Source organism: Chrysoperla carnea, chromosome 4 (assembly GCF_905475395.1).
Source record: "Chrysoperla carnea chromosome 4, inChrCarn1.1, whole genome shotgun sequence".
Classification (NCBI taxonomy): Eukaryota; Metazoa; Arthropoda; class Insecta; order Neuroptera; family Chrysopidae; genus Chrysoperla; species Chrysoperla carnea.
In genome coordinates, this window is record NC_058340.1 from 18641790 (window position 1) to 18663910 (window position 22121).

General features: G+C 28.7%; 1 protein-coding gene across 5 annotated transcripts in view; it reads right to left on the reverse strand.

The window, feature by feature from the left end:
* LOC123299082 (protein hu-li tai shao) overlaps window positions 1-22121 on the reverse strand; it is an 89965-nt gene that overhangs the window by 52974 nt on the left and 14870 nt on the right. For all 5 annotated transcript variants that reach the window (XM_044881296.1, XM_044881299.1, XM_044881300.1 and 2 more), the window contains one exon: window positions 1220-1267. The gene's annotated coding sequence lies outside the window, so the exon portion shown is untranslated. The remainder of the gene's footprint in view (window positions 1-1219; window positions 1268-22121) is intronic.

Sequence of the window (22121 nt, forward strand, 5' to 3'; positions counted from 1 at the left end):
GTCCTGGCGACTATATTATTTGTATTATCGCAGGGAAGAATTTTTCTAATAAAAACAAAAACTTTCATAAAGAAATTTACAACAAGTGAAATTAAATATTTTATCAAAAAACTAAAAAATTTCAGTTTCAAAGGACAGAAATTTTACAAATTTTTATCGTTTTAAACCAAAATCATAAATTTACAGTGTAGTCACATTTCTACTAAATTGCATTTGAGCGTGCATTATTACTACTATGCATTATTATGAGAGAATTCCATGTTATTTTTAATATCAAAATGTACATATAAATATACTGGATACTAGCCAGTGGCGTAAAACTACTGTCGATTTACATGTGCTCGACCAAGCAAAATGGTCTCTCCCCAATATCAATTTTACAACAGGGGAAAAAACGAAAATTCTTTTACTCTGAAACTTATTTATTCATACAATACAAAATCTTTTTCCGATTTTTGTATATTGAAAAGGCGTTATAGATAATTAAAATCCCTCTTTCAAACTTTCATATTCGCTAGTACATTGATCAGAGGGGAATTGGCTAAACTTGCTTCTTCTTTTTCAATAAAAATAATGGCTAAAGACCTCAACTTTCTTTTCCTATTAAATTTTTGAATAGTTTCAATTTCGAAAAACTTCCTGCGATTGCTCTTGTGACAGGAATACTTAGAAATAAATAACAAGCAGGTATTAATCCTGTGAAACTACCACACGAAAAAAAATTTTAATTTTTAAAACTTTCCTGAAGCGTCCGCGTGAATTGTTACCTGTTTACATTATTGAGGATATAAAGGTTCTGTTTTTTGCCGTGTTGTGACATATACCCAAACTCTTTTCTACCACTCCTGCAAACCACGAACTTATTCGTATGTGTTATAGATGGCATCAATTCTAAATCTCGATTAGCGCAAATTAGGGAATTTATGAAATATAAGTTTTTAGCATTGGTTTATGTTCTAGCTAACAATGAATAAAACTAAATCAAAAAAGAGAAAAAATCTATGCAAAAAGTCTGAAATTTGTAAAAAAATCGCATGTGCTCTTCAGGGGGTCCTTTAGAGGCGCAAGGCTCGTATTCCGTGGAAAACAGTGAACATTGGTAGTTACGGCACTGGTAAAAGCAATGTTAAGAGCCGTAAGTTAAATTGTAAATTCCAAACAGTTGAGTTATTTTTTTTTTTGCTCTAAAAATAGATTTGAATATTTTTACGACACTTACCGTTAAAATAAAATCGTAATCCAATAATATGGATGGTGTCGATTAATCCTGTAACAAAAACAATCTTCATTATTATACATTTCATTGAAAACACAAAATTTCAAGGACAAAATTTATTTTATAGTTTTGTTTAAAAAATGTTACAATTTTATTAAAAAATCGATTTCGATTTTTCGATATAAAAAAGAAGAAAGATAACTAGATAGTTGAGACCTCCAGAAGGCACTTCTTCCTCGTCTTTAACTCAACCTACATAATGATTTTCAACCCTCCAATTTGGAGGTGTCCTACATACCGTTATCAGTTCATTGGAACAAAACGATAGAGATTGTCAAAATTAGCGGGCAAAATTCAAATATTTTTTCTTCCACAAAAAATAAATTCGTAAACTAAACGAATTTTTTTAAAACCCTTAAAATTTATGTTAAAAAGTTTTAAAAGTAAATATGATAAACGGTTGGATCGGATCGAGAAGTTAAACAGATGATAAATTGAAGTAAAATTTATTGTTAAAAAGTGTTGTTTTTAAGTATTAATCTACAAGACAGATATGGTCTGAGTACAATCGCAGGCGTTCTGAGAGACACAAATATTTTTGATCCCTAAAAGTATCTCCGAGATTTGTGTTAAAAATTCCGATATTATTTGAAGTAAAAAAAGAAAGCACAATATTATTACACACTTTATGCTTTAATATTTTCGTTTATATAAACAAATGAGTCAGAATAAGGAAAGCTTTCTCAACTAAAATATTATCCTTAGGAGATAAATAAAAAATAATCACTTTATGCCCGACCAAATCATTTTAAAATATTTTTATTGTTAAAAAAAATCCATTATCAAAATTATTTTTGAAAAACCTTCATGTCTAATATATAAAAAAAGAAAAATTAAAAATATATTCAAAATACCGAGAATTTCTATTATTATCTCATTCATATATGATTCATATAATTTAAAAAATAAAAAAGAGAACGACAAAAAAAAAGAAATAATATTGAAAGGAAATGTGGTAACAGGCGCACATAGACCTTTCTACACAACAATATGTGGGTGGGTGAAAGTTTTCTCTGTCTAACACATATATTATAAATAATAAATGGTGTATATGTAGTGCCTCACTATTACTGCATCATAGACATATACGACGTCATCAACGTACACGGAATATACCTCTGTATACATCAATCAAGGACAATGAACTCGCGACCTCACCAACCACACAATGAGGAGTCAAATTGATATCCATTGCCTGACTAACAGGTATTAATGTACGCAAGGTAATCATAATATTACAATATAGAGAAGGTATTACTTTTCTGATCAGTCTAGGGTCAGATGTTAAATTTATAATCATTTCAGAACGGCTGATCTGTGAGTATTTGTTTGCTGGTTGAGAGTTAAAACCAAAAAAATGCAACAAACACCAAAAACCGACATCTAGGTTACCTAAGAAACTAAAACTTTTTCAATTGATTCAGGTTTATAACTGTCAATTTGTATTTTTTGTCAAAGTTCAGAAGTTCAAGAAAACAGAGATAATTTCAAGTAAGTTCAATGCAATTTTTATCTTATGATATAATAAATATCCTAATCAAACCAAACGTAAAGTACTCATATATTGGGTTGACTACTAAGTCATAAGTTTGTCTTTTTTTAAATATGTAATACTACAATTATTTCATACTCCTAAAGACTTCTAAAATTAATACTTTAAATTTTCAGAAAAATATCTCGTTATAATGTACCAAGGTACGAAAGGAATATAATTCCTACCGGGTGTCCTATAACACCTCTCGATCTTTTTCACAAGACGAGAAAGAATCGTTTACTTGGTATCAAAAAGATCGTCATAAATGTAATAAACAAGTTGTTTTTAAAAAAAATAAAAATTATTCCGAATCTGCTGAAAATATTGTTAGAAAAATTTAAATGACGGTCAAATATTACGTCTGGTTCTAGACCTATGAATTTAATCGTACCCTCTGATAACAAAACATTTTATTACGACATGTAAACATGGACTTCAGCAGGTGCTAAATGCATTTGCAGTGTACTCACAATTGTCGCATTCGATCGCTAATTAACTGCATTAAATATTATACAGAGAACGTTATTATTTTAATGAATTTTTTAATTATTAAAAATCTAAACAATAAATAATTCCTATAAAATAGTTGCTATTGTCTATTTATATAAACAATTAACTTACTGTAATCTACTTAACATTACAATGTACAATGGTTTTAGCCGCCCTATTGGATTAGAACCAGAGTGATACGGTTGATCGAAACTTTTAAACTATATCAAAAAAACCAACCATCTTCATGCCAAAATGATATAATTTATTTCGAAACAGGATAGCTTTTTCTTAATTTTTAATACCCCTTGGGTATCTCAAAATATGATTGTTTCAGAGTCAAAATTATGAAAAACAAATCTATCTGTTCTTTCTCAAGACACTGATCTGATTAATGCGATCAAAGTAGGATTGTGTCTCGAGGGGGAACAGAGTTGATTGATTTCCGATGAATTTCCGATAGAACTCACGCTACATCGAAGTCGCTGATTTGCCACTCCGAACAAATCATACATACTTGAAAATTAGCCATGATGATAACTGGTGGATTGAGTAAAGAGATGTATTGCAAAAAACATTCACTTCTCATCCGGTAAAAAATCACTTGTTTTTCATGTCCCATCCTGTAATTTGCACTTGCTGGGTGACGATCAAAGTAGATTCTGATCATTCTTAAAGGCACATGATGTCCAGAAAAAAATTCTATCTTATTGAAATCAATACTGTCTTAATTTATGGGACCCGAGATATTGCTAAAGTTGTGTCATTTTCTCAGATCTGGTAGAATAATGGTCCGTAAAACAAAGATAAACACATCTTTTTCGATTTAATGGAATAATGACCTCCCCTCATTTTTATTAGTTTCATCATTAAATTTATATGATAAATAAATTCAATTTAATCACGAAATTTTATAATTCGTGATTAAATTGAAGAATTTCTGACGAGAGGAAAATTGCATGAGATGATAGCGTGTCACATACACGAATACTAACTAATATGTGAATGCGCTAAGAAGAAACCAATACGCACTTATTTTTATGGTGAGTATTACAAAAACGCAATTTTTAATTTTCCCCGTCCTTACTGAAAAACATGCGGTAATAATTTGTTAACAAAATTTTCTATGAATTTGATATTATAACATAATGTTAACGCAGTAAAATTGTTTCCCTTATTACGTTTACTGGCATAGCAGATAAATATGATGTTACGGTGTATATTTTTAGTGCTATATATAACAATTACGTCTTACATTTTGTACATGATTCTATATTTAAATTTTATTAACACGGAAGCTAACTATCATAATAATATATCATTGAGCATTAATTTTATAAAGTTTTCTTAGGAAAAATGATATTGCTGTTTTAAAAGTATATAAATTAGTTTTGAATTATTAAAATAAACATTTTACCCCTTTTTTTGCGTTCCTTAGGGACGAATATGTAGAATGTCGCTGCTTTTTAGGAAATCCGTACCGATTGTAATAAATAAAATTGGTGGTATAAAAACAGTGTACGAATATTTGGAATCGTAGAAAACAAATCAAAAATTTGTGTAGAAGTAATTTCATCACTACTGTATATCATACCCTGTATATAAGTAATATATATATCAAGGTATATTGTCTTTAGTCCCACATTTTTTAACGGTTAATTAGTCCATTTCCGGTTGTCCGCCCGTCTATCTGTAGACACGATAACTCAAAACGAAATGAGATATCAAGCTGAAATTTATAGCGTGCTCAGGAAGTTCGTAAACGAGTAACATAGGTCAAATGGGTCTTGGACTCGTAGGACCTATCTAGTAAGCCGTTAAAGATACAACAAAAGTTAAACTGCTATAAAATGTTCCTTATAAAACAATAAACAACTTTTGTTTGAAACATTTTTTCGTAAACGTCACTGTTTATCCGTGAGGGCTCAAATTAACACAAAACTTTAGTGTCCGTTTTCTCCAAATCTATAAAAGATAGAGTTGAAAATTTGCAGGTAACTTCAACTAGCGGTCTTGTAAAACATTCTAAAAATACTTAATTCTTAAAATACTAAATAATTGTGCTGGTTTTTTAAACTCTTCTAATTTATAAAGAAACACTGATATTCAACATTTTCTATACATTATATTTCAGTAATTAACTCAGCCAATTGTTTGTTTTCACTTGTTTTTTTCTAAGTATAATAAAAGGTTGAAAATGAGTGGAATAATTATCTAACCACAACCAATTATGAAAATTTGATAATTGCGAGACACAGAACTTTCTCAATAGAGCAGACTGCAAGATGATGACGTTTGAGACGGTATGACGATTCATCATGAGCAGTTCTGTACTTGTACCACAAGTTCTGAACCACAAGTTCAATTTTAACTGAACAGAAAAATTTCACTTTATCGAATCTTTTTTATCGATGCTATCTATATGCTTTAGATTTCATTATTTCAGAAAGCGGATGAATCAGGATTTAAAAATGTTTGTGAAATTTAATATATAAAATTTTTTCAACATCTTCAACATTTTTCAATCAAATTCACATGCACGCAAAAATATTTTGATCTTTCAAATTCAGGCCTGGGGTAGTAGAGTTCGAGTTCGAGAGAAATTCACGGTAAGAGAAAGAAAAATAATAAAAGATAATACTACAGAACCCTTATGTGATCGGTTTAATTCACTTAAAATCATTTTGTCCCCTCAGGTTTTTTTATTTGTTTTTGTTTTAAAAAATAATCCAATTCTATTATATCTTGCTTTACGTTATACGTACATATGGTGTATGCTGTATACAATGATAAAGTACCGTATCATTACTGTATTTCTGGTAGTACAACACACGATGACGACGCCTCCAAATACAACCTTTATCCATAACTTACTTACGTAGAGATAGTATTTTGCTAACGTAAACAAAAATTAATATTTACGAGAAAAAAAATGTATGCTGTTGGAATTGTCTTAGTTTTGTTTAGTCTTCTTCGTAACAATAAAAACATTTAGTAAATAACGACCTTAATCGTCTTGATAAATATTTTAAAATCAGAAGAATACGTCTACATAATTATTATGGTCTTTAGTTATTATCAAATTTAAATTATCACGTTTTAACAATATAAATATTGTCAAACATTTAAGTTTGAGAGCGTTAATTTGTGGAAGTTATTAACATTAATTAAATACATTTGCCGTTTGACACTCAGACAGATACTGTTCTTAATAATTAAAAAAAACTATTTCATCATTTTTAATTTTCCAGACAGAAATTTGGTTGCTTTTCTAACGCAACCAGCTTTACTAACATCCCGCGTTAATCAAGACCATCGTTCTCCAAGACATGCTTCATCTCTACTATTCTAGGATATGACACGTCAAAAAATCCTTGATCGTAGCTATCTATCGCGTGATAAATAAGCTCCCGAGTCGATGTTGAGCATTTTCTCTTATAAGACAGGTATAAAAGTCGAGAAAAATTTCTGCCCTTTAGCAAATAAGCTCCTTAATAATTTTACAAACGTTACATACTGCTGACAGACATTTCCCTCTTTCTCCCTGCACCCAAACGTCCGAAAAAGGGTAACTTGTTTTGTTTGATATTAATCGGGAAGAACCAGGGGAAAATGTCTGCTAGCATTTCGTACCATTTGTGCGGTCGTTAGGGAACTTATTTGGCAAGAAGCCAAAACTTTTGTTAATCATTATATTTCCTCCTTCCCCTCTATCTCGAAAATGATAGATCTACCATATATATGTCCTATGAGAGAAAATGTTCGCCATCGACTCAAAAGTTTTTTTACCACGCGGCAGAAAGTCACGATTCATGGGTTTTTTACGTACCATATCCTAGAATATACGTAATTTGTATAAGAAATAAAAAAAAATTCATTCACCTCTCAAAAACGTTGTCCTGTCGCTTAGAATACAAAATTTTTTTCAATGAGCAACGTATTTTAAGATAATTTTAAATTTTAGCCAAGTAAGATAAGTTGAGCGAGGGCATCTTTTTCTTGGTCGTCGTATTAGAAACGATGTCATAACCAAGCAAATAATAGATATTAAAAGTTGTAAATAATATCTGACATAAAAGTCGATTAGAGTCTGTAAAGAGAGATAAGATTTAATACACCACTTTGAATTATTATAATTTCAATAAATGAATCATTCGATTCTATCTAATGAGATTAAAAGTTGAAAGGTATACCTGAAGTCATAGTCCATCAGAGATTATAGAGAGATTAAGATTTATATCCCTCTGAATCATTCTAATTTCAATAACTATCATTAATAAATAAACATTTTTTGCTGCAGCAATAGCAAATATCCGGAATTTAAATTACCAAAAATAATAATTATAATACACCTATTGTTCAAAATGTATTAAATAATGAAAATATAGAGGTATACACATGTCGTTAATTTTTACAATCAGTCATCCATCCATCTGCCAACTATTTCCGCTTTAATAAAATAAATTTTATTTATTTGAATACATATGTTATTTAATTTAAATGAAATTTTATTAAGTCATAAAAACATCAAGTGGACCAATTGTAAAAAATTGTATAATTTATTATTTTGCTCTATAGGTCCTTATTGTTAAAAAGGTCCTAATTTTTTGCTCTGTTTCTTCAATTATGCGAATGGGCCCTAATAATACATATACAAAAGGCGTTTCGGTCAAATCGTCTGAAAATAAGATCGAAAATTCTACATATACAAAAGGCGTTTCGGTCAAATCGTCTAAAAATAAGATCAAAACTTCTTCTTCATCAACATGCTGGTAGAAGATTCCAGTGGGCTTAAAGTAAATTCATATGTTTGGATGAACAGTTCTGGAATATTTGTTGTCAAGGATGAAATCTAGAGATTTTAATTTTTACAATCAGTCATCCATCCATCTGCCAACTATTTCCGCTTTAATAAAATAAATTTTATTTATTTGAATACATATGTTATTTAATTTAAATGAAATTTTATTAAGTCATAAAAACATCAAGTGGACCAATTGTAAAAAATTGTATAATTTATTATTTTGCTCTATAGGTCCTTATTGTTAAAAAGGTCCTAATTTTTTGCTCTGTTTCTTCAATTATGCGAATGGGCCCTAATAATACATATACAAAAGGCGTTTCGGTCAAATCGTCTGAAAATAAGATCGAAAATTCTACATATACAAAAGGCGTTTCGGTCAAATCGTCTAAAAATAAGATCAAAACTTCTTCTTCATCAACATGCTGGTAGAAGATTCCAGTGGGCTTAAAGTAAATTCATATGTTTGGATGAACAGTTCTGGAATATTTGTTGTCAAGGATGAAATCTAGAGATCAGAAATTTCTATTATTATAGGACCGTGTACCTGTTGTAATATTCGCCTGAGGAGAATTATTGTCGCAGACCCCTTTGAAGGTTTCATTTTAAGATTTAACATATCTAAGAATACTCTCCATTAAATTACTTTTTTCCTTAAAGCCTTTTCCAAACTGAGCCGATTTTGACGATAATCCCCAATTGTTTAGTTTTTTTCGGGTACGGAATCCTTGAAAGATAGCTAAGAATACTCCCCATTCAATTAACTTTTAAACGAAACAAAAAAAAAAATCAAAATAGGTTCATCCCTTTAGGCTCAACCTGTCGAACCTGTGATACAACGATGTCTGTCGAATCTGTGGCGCTAAGATACCACAGACAGACAGACCCACATAGCGGTCAAACTTATTAACATCCCTTTTTTTTAGTTCGGGGGTATACCCGTATGGCCGTGTATTATGGCATTTGATTTCAAATATCTCAAAAAAATTGTATCAATACTTTTAATCAGCATAATTAGAAGGGCATTTTACAAGCTATTCAGACAATTTGATAAATCCTCGTCAGTGAGCTTCAGTGGAAGATTTTTGTAACGAATTTTGAAAACATGGCGTGATAAAATAGTGTATTAAACCAGCAAGATATTAAGTTTCAAGTATTTTTTCTATGTTTTCCAAGCAATCATAGGCGAAAAATGAATAGTTAAATTTTTCTACGGACCATCATATAATACAATAACTATAAGTGAGAATAAAAAGATATACTGTAATTGTTGTATTATTTACATAACGGTGTTGAGAAAACTTTTATATAAGTACTGCAGTATTTTTACTATGTTCTGCTACACACACACAAGATTCATAAAAAAAACTATACACAAAACATCCATTGTCATTTTGCTAATTGCTTTTCTTTGTTTATCACTATTAAATGTGTTTCAACTCATATATGATTATGATTACATTATTATGGGTTTTATTTAATCTGGGCACTAAGTTAAATATAAATCAAAGATATTATGCAATTAATGCAATTAATGCAGGCACTACCAAGGGTTCTGTGGACTTGAACGAAGAAGTTGAACTTGAGACATCATTTCCTAAGCTTTTTAACCGGTAGAATATGTTTTAGATGGTTTTAGACTCATCAATTCCGGCAATTTTCCGCAATCTGCTTATTCGTTTTTTTGTTAGAAAATGTGAATTGAGAAAAAAAGACCAATCGAGTGATTTTGGAACCTTCGAAAACAGATTCTATGGATCAAAAAACAAAGGAAATGACATTGACATATCTTAAAGCAAACCTAAATCTAAATATAGATCATTTCGTTTTATTTTTTTTATGCAAATAATCGACTTTTTATAGTTTCGAAATGACGAAACAGGTGTTATGGTAACATAGGAAATGATTAAATCTCGCTGAATCCCTACCAGCTTCTCCGAAATAGCAATAAGTTTTATTCTTATCCAGTTTTCTATATTCTAGTAGGTATTTATATAACATGTGCAACGAACGAAGGTGACTTTTTGTCAAATAAATCATCATTAAGATCTTTTAAGGCGGTATTCTGATCTAGAAATTTGAAATTTTTGTGTGTGTGTATATTTTCAAAGGTTAAACCCTCAAGAATGTGTCCTTAAATGGATTTTTCAAAATTCGATTTATTTTCGGAAATACAGTGGATTTTCTGGTAACGAAGTTCGAACTTATCCCTCTGAATTGCGAGATTCTGCTGATTCAAAAGAAGGTATAATAGCTCGGTTAACAGAAATAACTTTGCAAGACATTTCATATGAAGTAGAAGAGGGTCCAATGTGTATATGTGGGATCGCTGATTAATCCAAAGTCAGTAATATTATTACCCGAGTTACTCTTCCGAAATTGTCTCTCAAACTTAAAACGGGTTTTTCTTGAAACTAAATCGCTTCCCAGTAAATCAGTGCTTGAGAATTTACCAATCATTCATTGAATTCTACGAATTATTAAAAGAAACCGACACGTCCATTTTCGAACAGTTAAAATGTATTAGGTTGCAGAATAAATGAATCCATCAAAGAAGGTAATAGTCAACTCCACACGCATGTATGTAAGTGTAACGGTTTTTTGGGCTAATGAATTGAAATCGTGATGCGTTGCTAAATAATCGAGAGCAAATAAAATTTGAATTCAACAACAAATAATATTATATTTATTCATAAAAATTTTGTACTACTTTTTTTAATAAACTTTCAGTAGTCCATCGATTTCGATGAATCCATTTCGCCTGTATCGAATTAACGAGATTCTATCGTATAACGATAATTGCTTCATAAATGATTTAAATTACTAAATTATCTAACTGAAAGAAATAGCCTCACTTCTTTTAGGCAAGGTAAAGATAAATTGCTCAGAAGGCATTCATTACTTTACATAAAACAATTTTAATAATATACTAAGATGGTGTTTTTCGAATAAATACCACTTATTCATCATGATCATCATCGCGCGTCAGCTCAGTTTTGTAAACAAAAAAAAGAAATGTTACAATTTATTATTGTTATTGTTTTGTTAGTTTATTGACCTGACGACACATAATTAAATATTAATAAGCAATTTTTTACTACTGTTTTATATAATAACTAGTTGTACCCCGTGGCTTTGTATGTCTTTGGAATCCACATGAGACCCACATTCTTCTGCAAAATACCAACGAATTAAGAAAAAAATGAATATCCAATTTAAATTGGCAAGTGACCAAAAGTTTTAATGTAGTCTCTCGAATGATTTTCAGATTCAATTTTTTAAATTATGAATTTAAGTATGAAGCTATTGTATTTTTCAGCATAACTCTGTTAGTTAGAGCTCCTGCCTGTACATGGTTTTCCTTTTCTTCCATTGCTCTTTATCCATATAGAGCGTTCATTTCTAGATACAAATGGTTGAAATTTTGGAAGAAAAAGGATATTTTTGTTCATATTGTTTAGACTTATGTAGAAGTATCTTTAAAATTTACACTATCGACAATATTTATTGAGAAAAATTGGTCCTAATTGAAAACTACGGGCAGATATCTAATATTATCATCCATCTACTATGAAAAAACAGATTTTGTTATTTGTTATATGGCGCGGCTTTCGACCGCGTGGTAAATAAGCTTCTAAATCGATGTGTTCCCTCAAAGGATATACATATGACAGAGCGGCCATTTTCGAGATAAACGGAAAGGTGATAATAAAATTAGTAAAAATTGAGAAAAATTTCTACTCCTTACCAAATAAGCTTCCTAATGATGGCACAAAAGATACATACTGCTAGCAGATATTTTTCTCCACTTCCTCCTCCCAAACGCCCGAAAATGGGTAACATGGTTTGATTGATATTAGTCGGGAAGTATATCTGCTAGCATTACGCTACATTCGTGCATTCGTTAGGGAACTTATTTGGCAAGGCACATAAACTTTTTTTCAATTTTTACTCATTTCTTTTCAATCATATATATAAGAGAAAATGTTCCACATCGACTCAGGAGCTTATTGCCACATGGCAGAAAGTTAGGATTCATTGATTTTTTTTACTTGCCATATCCTAGAATAATTTTAAATAAATTATTTTTTGAAGTTAGGATTCATTGATTTTTTTAACTTGCCATATCCTAGAATAATTTAAGCCAAATTCTTTTTGAAGTCCGATAAATTACATTTAACGCATTGTTTCAATTTTTTATCAGGCAACGAAGGGTAAAAAATGTAACACAATTTGAAAATATTTTATTCACTAAGTAATTTGCAAATTCATTATTAAATCGTTAATTATTAAATAGTATCACGTTACAAAATTTTGCCATTTTTTATAACAATTTGTTACTTAAAATTCAGTTTGATAAGCATATTTTACAAATTTTAAATCAATACTATAATTGAGATTTTATTAAGTGTTTTGTTTCTTGACATTGTGAATAAACATATAATTTTTTAACTGCCTGTATATGATATTTTGCAGTATATAGTTTTGTGATAAAATGTTGTATCCACTTCGAATTGCATAACAAATTCTCTTTAAATTAATTTTTAATCAGTTTAAAATTATTTTTTTATCACAAACTCACTTGAAATAACCAAACACAAACCACATTGATGATAAAGTTTCAATGATAAAAAAAATTTAATGAAATTTTCTTAGCATAGAAACTAATTAGAACAATACAAGGGAGTGTAAAAATTAAAAGTCCTAAAGTTATGGACACATTGTTTATACACCCTCTATTATGGTCTTACAGATACGTGCTTTGAATTGGCGCCTTGATAGGATGATTAACCCTACAAATTTTATTCCTATTGATTTATTGATTTTTACAAGGTGATTGTAATATACAGTCACTGAACTTACAATTATTAATTTTGTTTGTACATAAATAATATTATTTTGAATTGATTATTTCAATATGGCTATAAATGTTTAACATATGTAACGTGAAATTTTAGTGTTTTACTGATGCATATGTGTTCTGAAAATGAAGGAATATTTGGATAAACTGTTTTAAATAAAAACTTCATCAATACTTAGTTTTGCTTTATGGCAAACATGAGGATTAAAGTTTTGAGATAGTGGATTTGATTGAGGGTGAATTTTTGATTTTATTAGATACATAAGCAATTTTTAAGGCCAATTGCTTCTCCAAATATTCCTTCCCTGATTCTCGAATGTGTGATATACTAGATAAACACTAGATAATCTGTGAGGGAAGGAAAGAATGGCTACCGAGACACCACGCAGGGACCCTCCACGCCGAGATCGTCGACATCAAGTGAGGATCACAGTGTCGAGATCATGGAAATGTATCTACAAATTTAAAAAAATTGCTACTATATTAAATAAAAGATTGTACAATTTATAATATTATTTATCATAATATTATGAATAAACTACTTATATAGATTTATGATTTAAAATTTGGAATCCCCTAATAAATAATTAAGACTAATTTGCATAAATATGGTAATAATTCTCGTGTCCATAAAAAAATAACACTGATGTTTATTTTGATATGTGTTATAATTAATACGATATGATAATTAGTACTAAGTCGACATGAAATTTTGTGTAATTCTTTCCGATAGCAAAACAATTAAGTTATAAAAAAAATATTATTTATTTACAAACGCAGCATGTGATTTGATTGACAGTGACTGAGGAGAGAGAGCAGAGGCGTGTAGCGTGGGTTAACATGATGATGAACAAGCGGAATAAATCGATATTAATTATATTTTGATTTCTTCATATTAAATTGTTTGTAATCAATTTTATATGGAGGTTTAAAATAAATTTCACATAATATTGGATTTTAGTTTGCATCAAAAAAGAAAGCTGTAAATGATTTTTTTTTTTCAATTATAATCTGTTAGTACTTAGGAAACAATTGAAAAATTGATTTTACAGATTTTTCTATTTAGTTTCTTCTTTCATATTCATTCTTTCTTTTATAATTTTATGATGCCTGATATGAATCAGGGAAATGAAAATGTGGATAGTATTTTGGGATAAATACCTGGGGATTTGGGGAGTCCCCAAATGAAAGAGAAATGTTAACGTTACTGTTTTCTATGTTTGGATTGGTACGCTGTTGATCTTGCGTTAACAGAACGTTGTAATTTTGAATAATCAGTGTTAATCAGTCAGATAATTTTGAATTAAATTCAGAAATTTCCTGTCTCTAGAAAGAGACTACTGACAAAGAATGAGATTATTTGATGTAAAAATTTAGTTTTGGGAGGTTACAGCTTATAGCGCTATCAAGCAATGTTTTAGTAGTTACTTTTTAAGAAATAAGATACAGGTAAACGCCGAAAACATCCAAAACGAATATACCAAATTTTTCATCATTTAAACCAAACACGACTTAAAATTGAACCAATCTGTATTATATTTTTTGGATTACCAGATTGCATTAATGTTGGTTGCCCTGTATATATGACGCACCTGTTCAATTTAAAAAAATAATATATTCCAAGTCGATGACCGTATATTATCCATTTTAGAAAAGACATAGACCCAGACAACAATCTTATTATTATTTATTAAATATTCAAAATGTTTTATGAATTTATAAAAACAATATTCATTTATTATGCATTAGAATAAAATAATATGATTGATTTGATTTCATAAAATGATATTCATACAGTGTGTAACACTTTGAGTGTAAGCACCCTTGACGCAATTTATACTGCTCTAAGAGACTATTAGATGGTCCAAGTTTTGAGCTGGAGCTATCATTTCATCCTGCTCGCTGTGGCATAGTAAACATATTATTGAAATAAATACCACGATATTCGAAATCAAATTGTATATTTTGTGATAATTTTTGTATTTTATTTTTACAAGTGTTACTGTAAAATTATGTAAAAAATGTTTCTAATGTGTGAAATTTAAGTCTGTTGTACGTTTTTTAATTACAATTTTTAGTAGATTTTCTTAATATATAATTTTATTTCGAGTATCGTGATATTTATTTCAATAACTATGTCTCAACTCGAAGTCAACAAAAATTTATCCTTATAGTAAGCATTGTTTTATTCCTGAAACTGTTTAGCATAAGCTTTTTTTATTATTAATATCTGAAATGCTAAAATATGAAGTTTCAAACAAAAATTACATACCCAATGTTTTTTAAATTTTTTTGTAATTGTGTTTTTTATTACAGATTTATTTGCATTATTTAGATTATTTGGTTGCGTAAAGTTTGAATGTTTCGATTAAAACTAATGTTTTTCGTATGGAGAAATGAATGTATTATACAAAATTGCCTGAACCCAGGATGTGCCGATGTAAGCCGGCGGTTTAAAAATATTCTACACATAAGTATTTTGTCGTTTTTATAAATATTTTTCTCAAGTTATTCCCCAGTTTCTAAAATTTACTGTGACACACGGTATATAATCTTTTTTGTTTATTTATGTATGAGTGGTAAAAAAAAAAAGTTTATGATTTATTATCGATAACCCAGTTAGGTGTCGCATATTATAATTGTCAATGATTAATCATTATTTGATATTTTGTAATCAGTACATGGAATCTCTGTTTTTACATGGAAAAATTTCATCATTCCATACGTGAATGAACTTGACTGAAATAAGACAGTTAGCAGAATTAATAATTACACATTTAAGCACTTTTAATTAACATTAAATAATCAAATTTTTTAAACGGGATCATAGTATTTTATGTAAATAGGGCTATTTTTATGTGAGTTGTTTGTATGAAAAATCAGTGTCACCAAAGCAAATTTTATCAAAATCGTTCGTTCTGCAGTTATAGAAGAATATTGGTTTCAAAATTGTAACTTCAAGAGCTTATAGCGCCAACTTTTACTGGGGCAAGTTTAGCTAAACCGACTATATGTGGTAGAGCTTTGTAGACTTTTTAGAATCACCTGTATAAGTATGGTGAAACTGAAAAGAGACACAGTCTCCCGGGAGCGTAACTGCACAAATATCTAACTAAACAATAAAAATTTTTTATTCTGATAAATACAATCAATGTATTAAAAATAAATCGAATTATGAAAAAAGTTTATATATAGGTTTATAAATGACTTATTCGATACTCTATCGAATGGTTTTACTCCATAAAATAATGGATACATAAAAAACCACTTACTAGTAGTTGGTGGTTTTTATATGATTTGCTTCATTTATATTTAATAAATCAATAAATTTTTTTCTAAATTTATTGACACAAATATTTTATTTTATTATAAAATCCGTAACGTATTCCTTTTTTTAAAATAATCAGAGTTAAAGTTAAAAAGTAAAGTCTAAGATCGTGTTAAAAGACAAGTGAAATTTAAAAAACCCCGGCAAATTTTTCGAGTACGGAACCCTAATATCTCACTTGAAACATAGCTAAGACCACTCTTCGTTAAATTAACTTTCAAACGAGACCAAAAAAAATTAAAATCGGTTCATACGTTTAGGCGCCCCTTTTTTTTATAACACCCCTTTTTTTTTAGTTTGGGTGTTAAAAATTTAAAATATCAGGTTTAAATAACTACATAGTACCGATTTTTAATGAATCAAATTATTAAAAAATTATTCGGTGAAGGAAATAATTTTAATAATTGGAGGTTTCGTACAATTACACTGTTAAAAAGAAACAGCTTCTATTAAAATTAAAAAAGCCCAATTAATTATAGTTCAAAGTATTACAGACAAGCCCTGGTCAGGAAAGCCAAAAGTTGTGATTTTGATACCTGTTAGAGCGTTCTTTTCCTCATGCCAGAGATTGATATCACAAATGTAAAACAAATGTTTATATTAAATCGAGTAATAAAATCAAAACTTACTTCATGGCACATATAAATGAACAAATAAATATTAAATTCTCACAGATGTAATTAAAAGGATTAACAATGTATGTTGTAATTATGACAATATTCCGTTGTATCATAAAATTATTCATAAATAAAATACGGTTTCTCTTGAATAAATAACCTATTCAAGTTTTCAATTATAAGATTTTTATCCGTTTAATAAAAATAAAATAATTTTTGCACCTTGTAATTTTCCAAAGAGCTTTATTTTTAATATAGAACTTTTTTTACTGTACCTCGACAAAGAAAATCGAATGAAATTAAATTTTTCTTACCTGTAACAAATAAAACAAAAAAAATTAAAATATGTTACTTTATGTTTTTGTTGTTTACTTTTAATCATGCATACGATATTTATTTACATCATGGTCTATTCGATTATCATTGATATTTTAATATGATGCATATACAGTGTAAACTAAATTGACAAATATCTTGTCTAGTAATTTTAATTCAAGAGAATTGAAAAAATCGATTTCCTAATTGGTAGGGCGCTTGACATGAATTCAAGTAGCCCGGGTTCGATTCCTGATTCGAGTGTATTTTTTTCAATTCTCTTTAATTAAGATTACTAGAAAAGATATTTGTCAATTTAGTTTACACTGTATACACAACAAAATAAAATATGATTTAAATTAAATTATTACTGTTAAATTATCTTTTAGTGTCAATTTACAAAAACCATTTTTGAGATTATTTTTGAATATTATTTGTCTTAAAAGCAAATTAGAGAATCAGCTCTAAAAGTACAAAAAACACATTGGCCTCCATGTGCTTGCTTTCAAGATGGCACTGGGCACTGTGGTTCTTGGTTTTAGTCCCGACATGATCTGCAATTTTTTTTAAATTTTTTATTTGAAATAAATTTGAAGAAGACTTTTCGCGTTGCTAGTGTGTATCAGATAGTATGTTATAATTCTATTTTTCTAATTTTGTTTTCTTCACCATTGCATTGTCCGAATGCGATCATTACAGGAAAATAAATCTAGAATAGAACTGAAAAACTTTTTCTAAATCGATGCAAATGGCTGGTAAATCTATGATACTTCTTGATTACTTGAATTCTTGTAACTGCATGGCAAAAGCTACCACACATTAGATTTCAATTGAAATTTAAAGTAACAATAGCCAACCAATCTTGGAGAACAACACATTGGATGTATGGTACATGAAGCGTAAAAACAACAATAAACTAAACAAATATTTTTGACCCACTTAACTTTACCAAAAAAATATATAACACTTAAAAAAGAACCGTTTATTTGGTGAATAATAATAAAATAAAATAATAAATAATAATAAAATTATTTTTATGAAGTAACTATAAATTTTTAATGGGTTGGTTCTTTTTGAATTTTGATATAAAAATATGTAATTAAAAATGTTTATTAGAAGACTTTTTATTGGTATCAAATATAATAAAAAATACTATGTTTCCTGATCTCAGTTCTTATTTGTAATAAAACAAAATCAGAAGGATATCGTACCAAACTTTTCTTACCGCAATACACCAATTTAAACAGAATATAGGAATAGGGAAAAAATAATAATAGTGATGTTGTCTAGATCCGATACTAAATATTTTGGTGGCATAACCAAAATTAGTTTTATAGTTTCGGAGGAAAATGGACACCAAAATTTTGACCCAATTTGCGTCCTCACAGATAAACAGTGACGTTTACGAAAAAATATTTTAAACAAAAGTTGTTTATTTGAAATTAATAAGCGACAAATATCCCAAATATAGGAAGGAAAGAAAGTTCACGTGTACTTGTATGTTTTCCTTTATTTTAGAATTAGAATTATAGATTATTAAATTAAAGTTAATAAAATTAATTTGAGACGCTATTACTTTTTTTTATTCTTCCTATTATTTGTAGATTTAACTGCTTGTCTTAAAATAATATGAAACTTAGAAAAAAGCAGTGCTAAAATTTTTGTATTAACTTTAATAATTAATCTATAATTTAAAATACACAAGTTCCGTATAGAATAATCCTTCAAAAAGTCTAATGTTATTGAAATTCGACAAATTTTTGCCAAATAATCAAATTGGATAGGCTTTTTTTTTTACAATTAAATTATAATTGCCAAAATATCAAGCCCGTTCATTCAACATCTTATCTACTAATCACCTATATTACAGAATTCTAATTTTAAGTCACAATGGACAATACCTACAATTTTATGTGTCAAATGGGATTCGAGTAGCATTAATTTTTGTTATACACGCATAAAAATAATGCCCTTTTACAATGCGACAATGTAGAACATTAAATAATAGTCTTTGTGTTATATTTAGTTTATTGTCTATTGTTACAACATTGGCCTAGGATCTGTAGGTAAAGTAGCAAGCACCATTTGAGCTATTGCCCGTACAAAGGACACTTATGGCAAATTGGAGTATAAAAAAGGGAATAATACATAAAATTTCTTAACGATTCCTTATTTTTTGTATAGTTAAGGTGTTTTGGATGATATCTCAGAAATTATGCACCTGAAGGTAATTATAATTGGTCGAATATTGTTTATAGTGCAACTAAAAGCTTATATAAAGCCCTTTTATGAAAGTTTCGGCGGTTACTTCAGAACTACTCATATAATCATCAAATGATGTTTTTTGTTTCGGAATTCGATAAAAGTCAGTTTATCGTGTTATTTTGATTAAAAATTTGTCAAGTACTATCTATGATATCGCCCAAAGTTCTATATCAATCGTTATACTTTGTAAGATATTATCGACAGTATCTTATTTATTCTTCCAATGAACTGGATTTTTTTTTCTTCTATATATGTTTCAAAAACAGAGACTTTAAATTTCTTTCTATTTTCTTAAGCGATAAAATTTCAAAAATCAAGTTTCGGTTTAATCGAAGCAATTATTAGTATTTGATAAGCTCAATACTGTTTTAAAACGGGTCCGTGATTAGAAAATACACCGCTTCTACGGTGCTAAACTTTAGACGCAGCGAGTCGAAGAATGAAGCATTGGCTGCTAATCATTACCTTTTTTAGAAACCCTACTGATCCCTATAAGTTACAGTTTTGAATACATTTCCACAACTGAGGTATATTTTATATATTTTTTTCATATGTTGATTTGAATAAATTAATTCAAATATTATTATAAATGAAATAACCTTGAATAGATGTGGTGGATGTGTATTGTTCAAATTGTTCAGCATAGTGAGCACTGAGTAGTGTTGAATATTATGTGAGGTGTAATAAATTGTTATTTCTAGTATAATCAAATGTCGGTTAGCTACTACTACTGTTCAGTATTTAGTTGTACCTTACATATTATGATCATCATAATATGTATGACACATCATCGTATCAACCAGCCACAATATCATTCACTTGACCAACTAACTTAAATTATCAAAAATTTAAAACAAACTTTTAAAATTAAACTTAAATGTTGAGAAAAACATTACTTAAAGCTATTTTCAAATGTTCAGTAAACGAACTAAGTTTTAATAAATTTTGTGCATTTCATAAGTAATTTCAGACCAACCATTTCCCAACATATTTTAAGAAGAAAATGTTATTCTTCATTGAAGCCATGATAAAAGTAAAATTAAAATTTAATATTTTATGAGTCTTTTGCAATAGCACATGGATGGATCGCAAAAAAAAAAACTTGATTTCACATATCTTGAAGACCAAAATATTTCCGCAAACTTGTGAGTATTGCAGAAATCACTAATAACGTCAATAATCAATAATACAAGATATATTTCTTTTTACCGTATCAAGACTCTTCTGTATACAGTAAAGTCTCGATAATTGGGACTTTATAAAAAACCAGAGTGGTTTACTGGATTTGTTCGGATAACTGAGATTGTATAGGAAAATGCATGTTTGTGTGTATATAGTGTATACAGTGTATACTAATCGTTCAGTTTACATCTAGACATAGACGTCTACCATGAGTATGACAGAGTACATGCGTTAAGAAATGCATCTAAGAGGTATTATAGATGTTATATGGAAATACAAAAGTATGCCTTACAACTGCAAGCGTCTAACAAATAACTCAACGGGTGTGGAAGCTTCAACACAAGTCCATGACACCTCTTTCTTAGATGCATTGCTTAACGTATGTATTCTGTTATACTCGTGGTAGGATTATGCCTATATGTAAACTGAACACTAAGTATACATATATCATTTTTATGCGATTGTACTCTCACAGGCGTAGGAAGCAATGTAGAAAGGGCGGACGAAAATTGTTGGTATAACCGGACTATCGAAACTCTGCTGTATACAATGTTTACCAAATTATTTGGAATATTTGATTAAAATTTGGTTATTTTTTTAGCCTTCAAAAATTTAATAAAACAATATATAATAGAAGGAAGGTAAAAAGTAATAAAATATCCCAAGGTGAAATTTAATTTCGATTTCATATTAAATTAAAAAATTTTGTATATACCAAATAATATCGCCCAAAACTTCTATAATAAATAAATTATGTTTTCAAATCTTGTAAATTTAGTTTTTTATTAATAAAAATTTTATTTTCGCGATCCTTATCTATTACTTTTAGTATAGATCTACAAATTTGAGGAAAAATTAATTTCATTTAATTAACTTGAAACATTTTATACTCTTTTTATAGACCTATTCAATAATATTAATTTCTATCACTGAACGAACGAACACGATTTTAGAAAATGTTTTGAAGAGTTTTTGAAATTTCTTGCCTGATAAAATTATAAAGGTATTTTTTTCCCTATTTGTCACCGAAATTGTTAAAACGACTTGAGAGCCAAATATTTAGCTAACAGCTCAAATTTTATGAACCTTCCTTGATTGCTGCACAAAAGTTAGTGGCTTTCGAAGTGTATGAAAAATTTAGATCTATTTTTTAACTCCTAATAATTCTGCCACCATCATAATTCTAACGTCAATTTTAAAAACGTTTTTCCATAGAGATAAAGGGATATGACGTACCTATAATGGTTCTTTGTTTCACTACAGAATCTTACAATAGAATTATTTAAAGTTTTTATAAATTAAAAATTAAATATTTTATTCAATGTGTTGAGATTTAAAAATAAATTTATATATACAAATATTACATTTGTTGTTTTAATCTTATTAAATATTTTATTATGGAAGTATTTAATGAATTCAAAACTTATTTAATTAACCTCATGTTATAGCAATA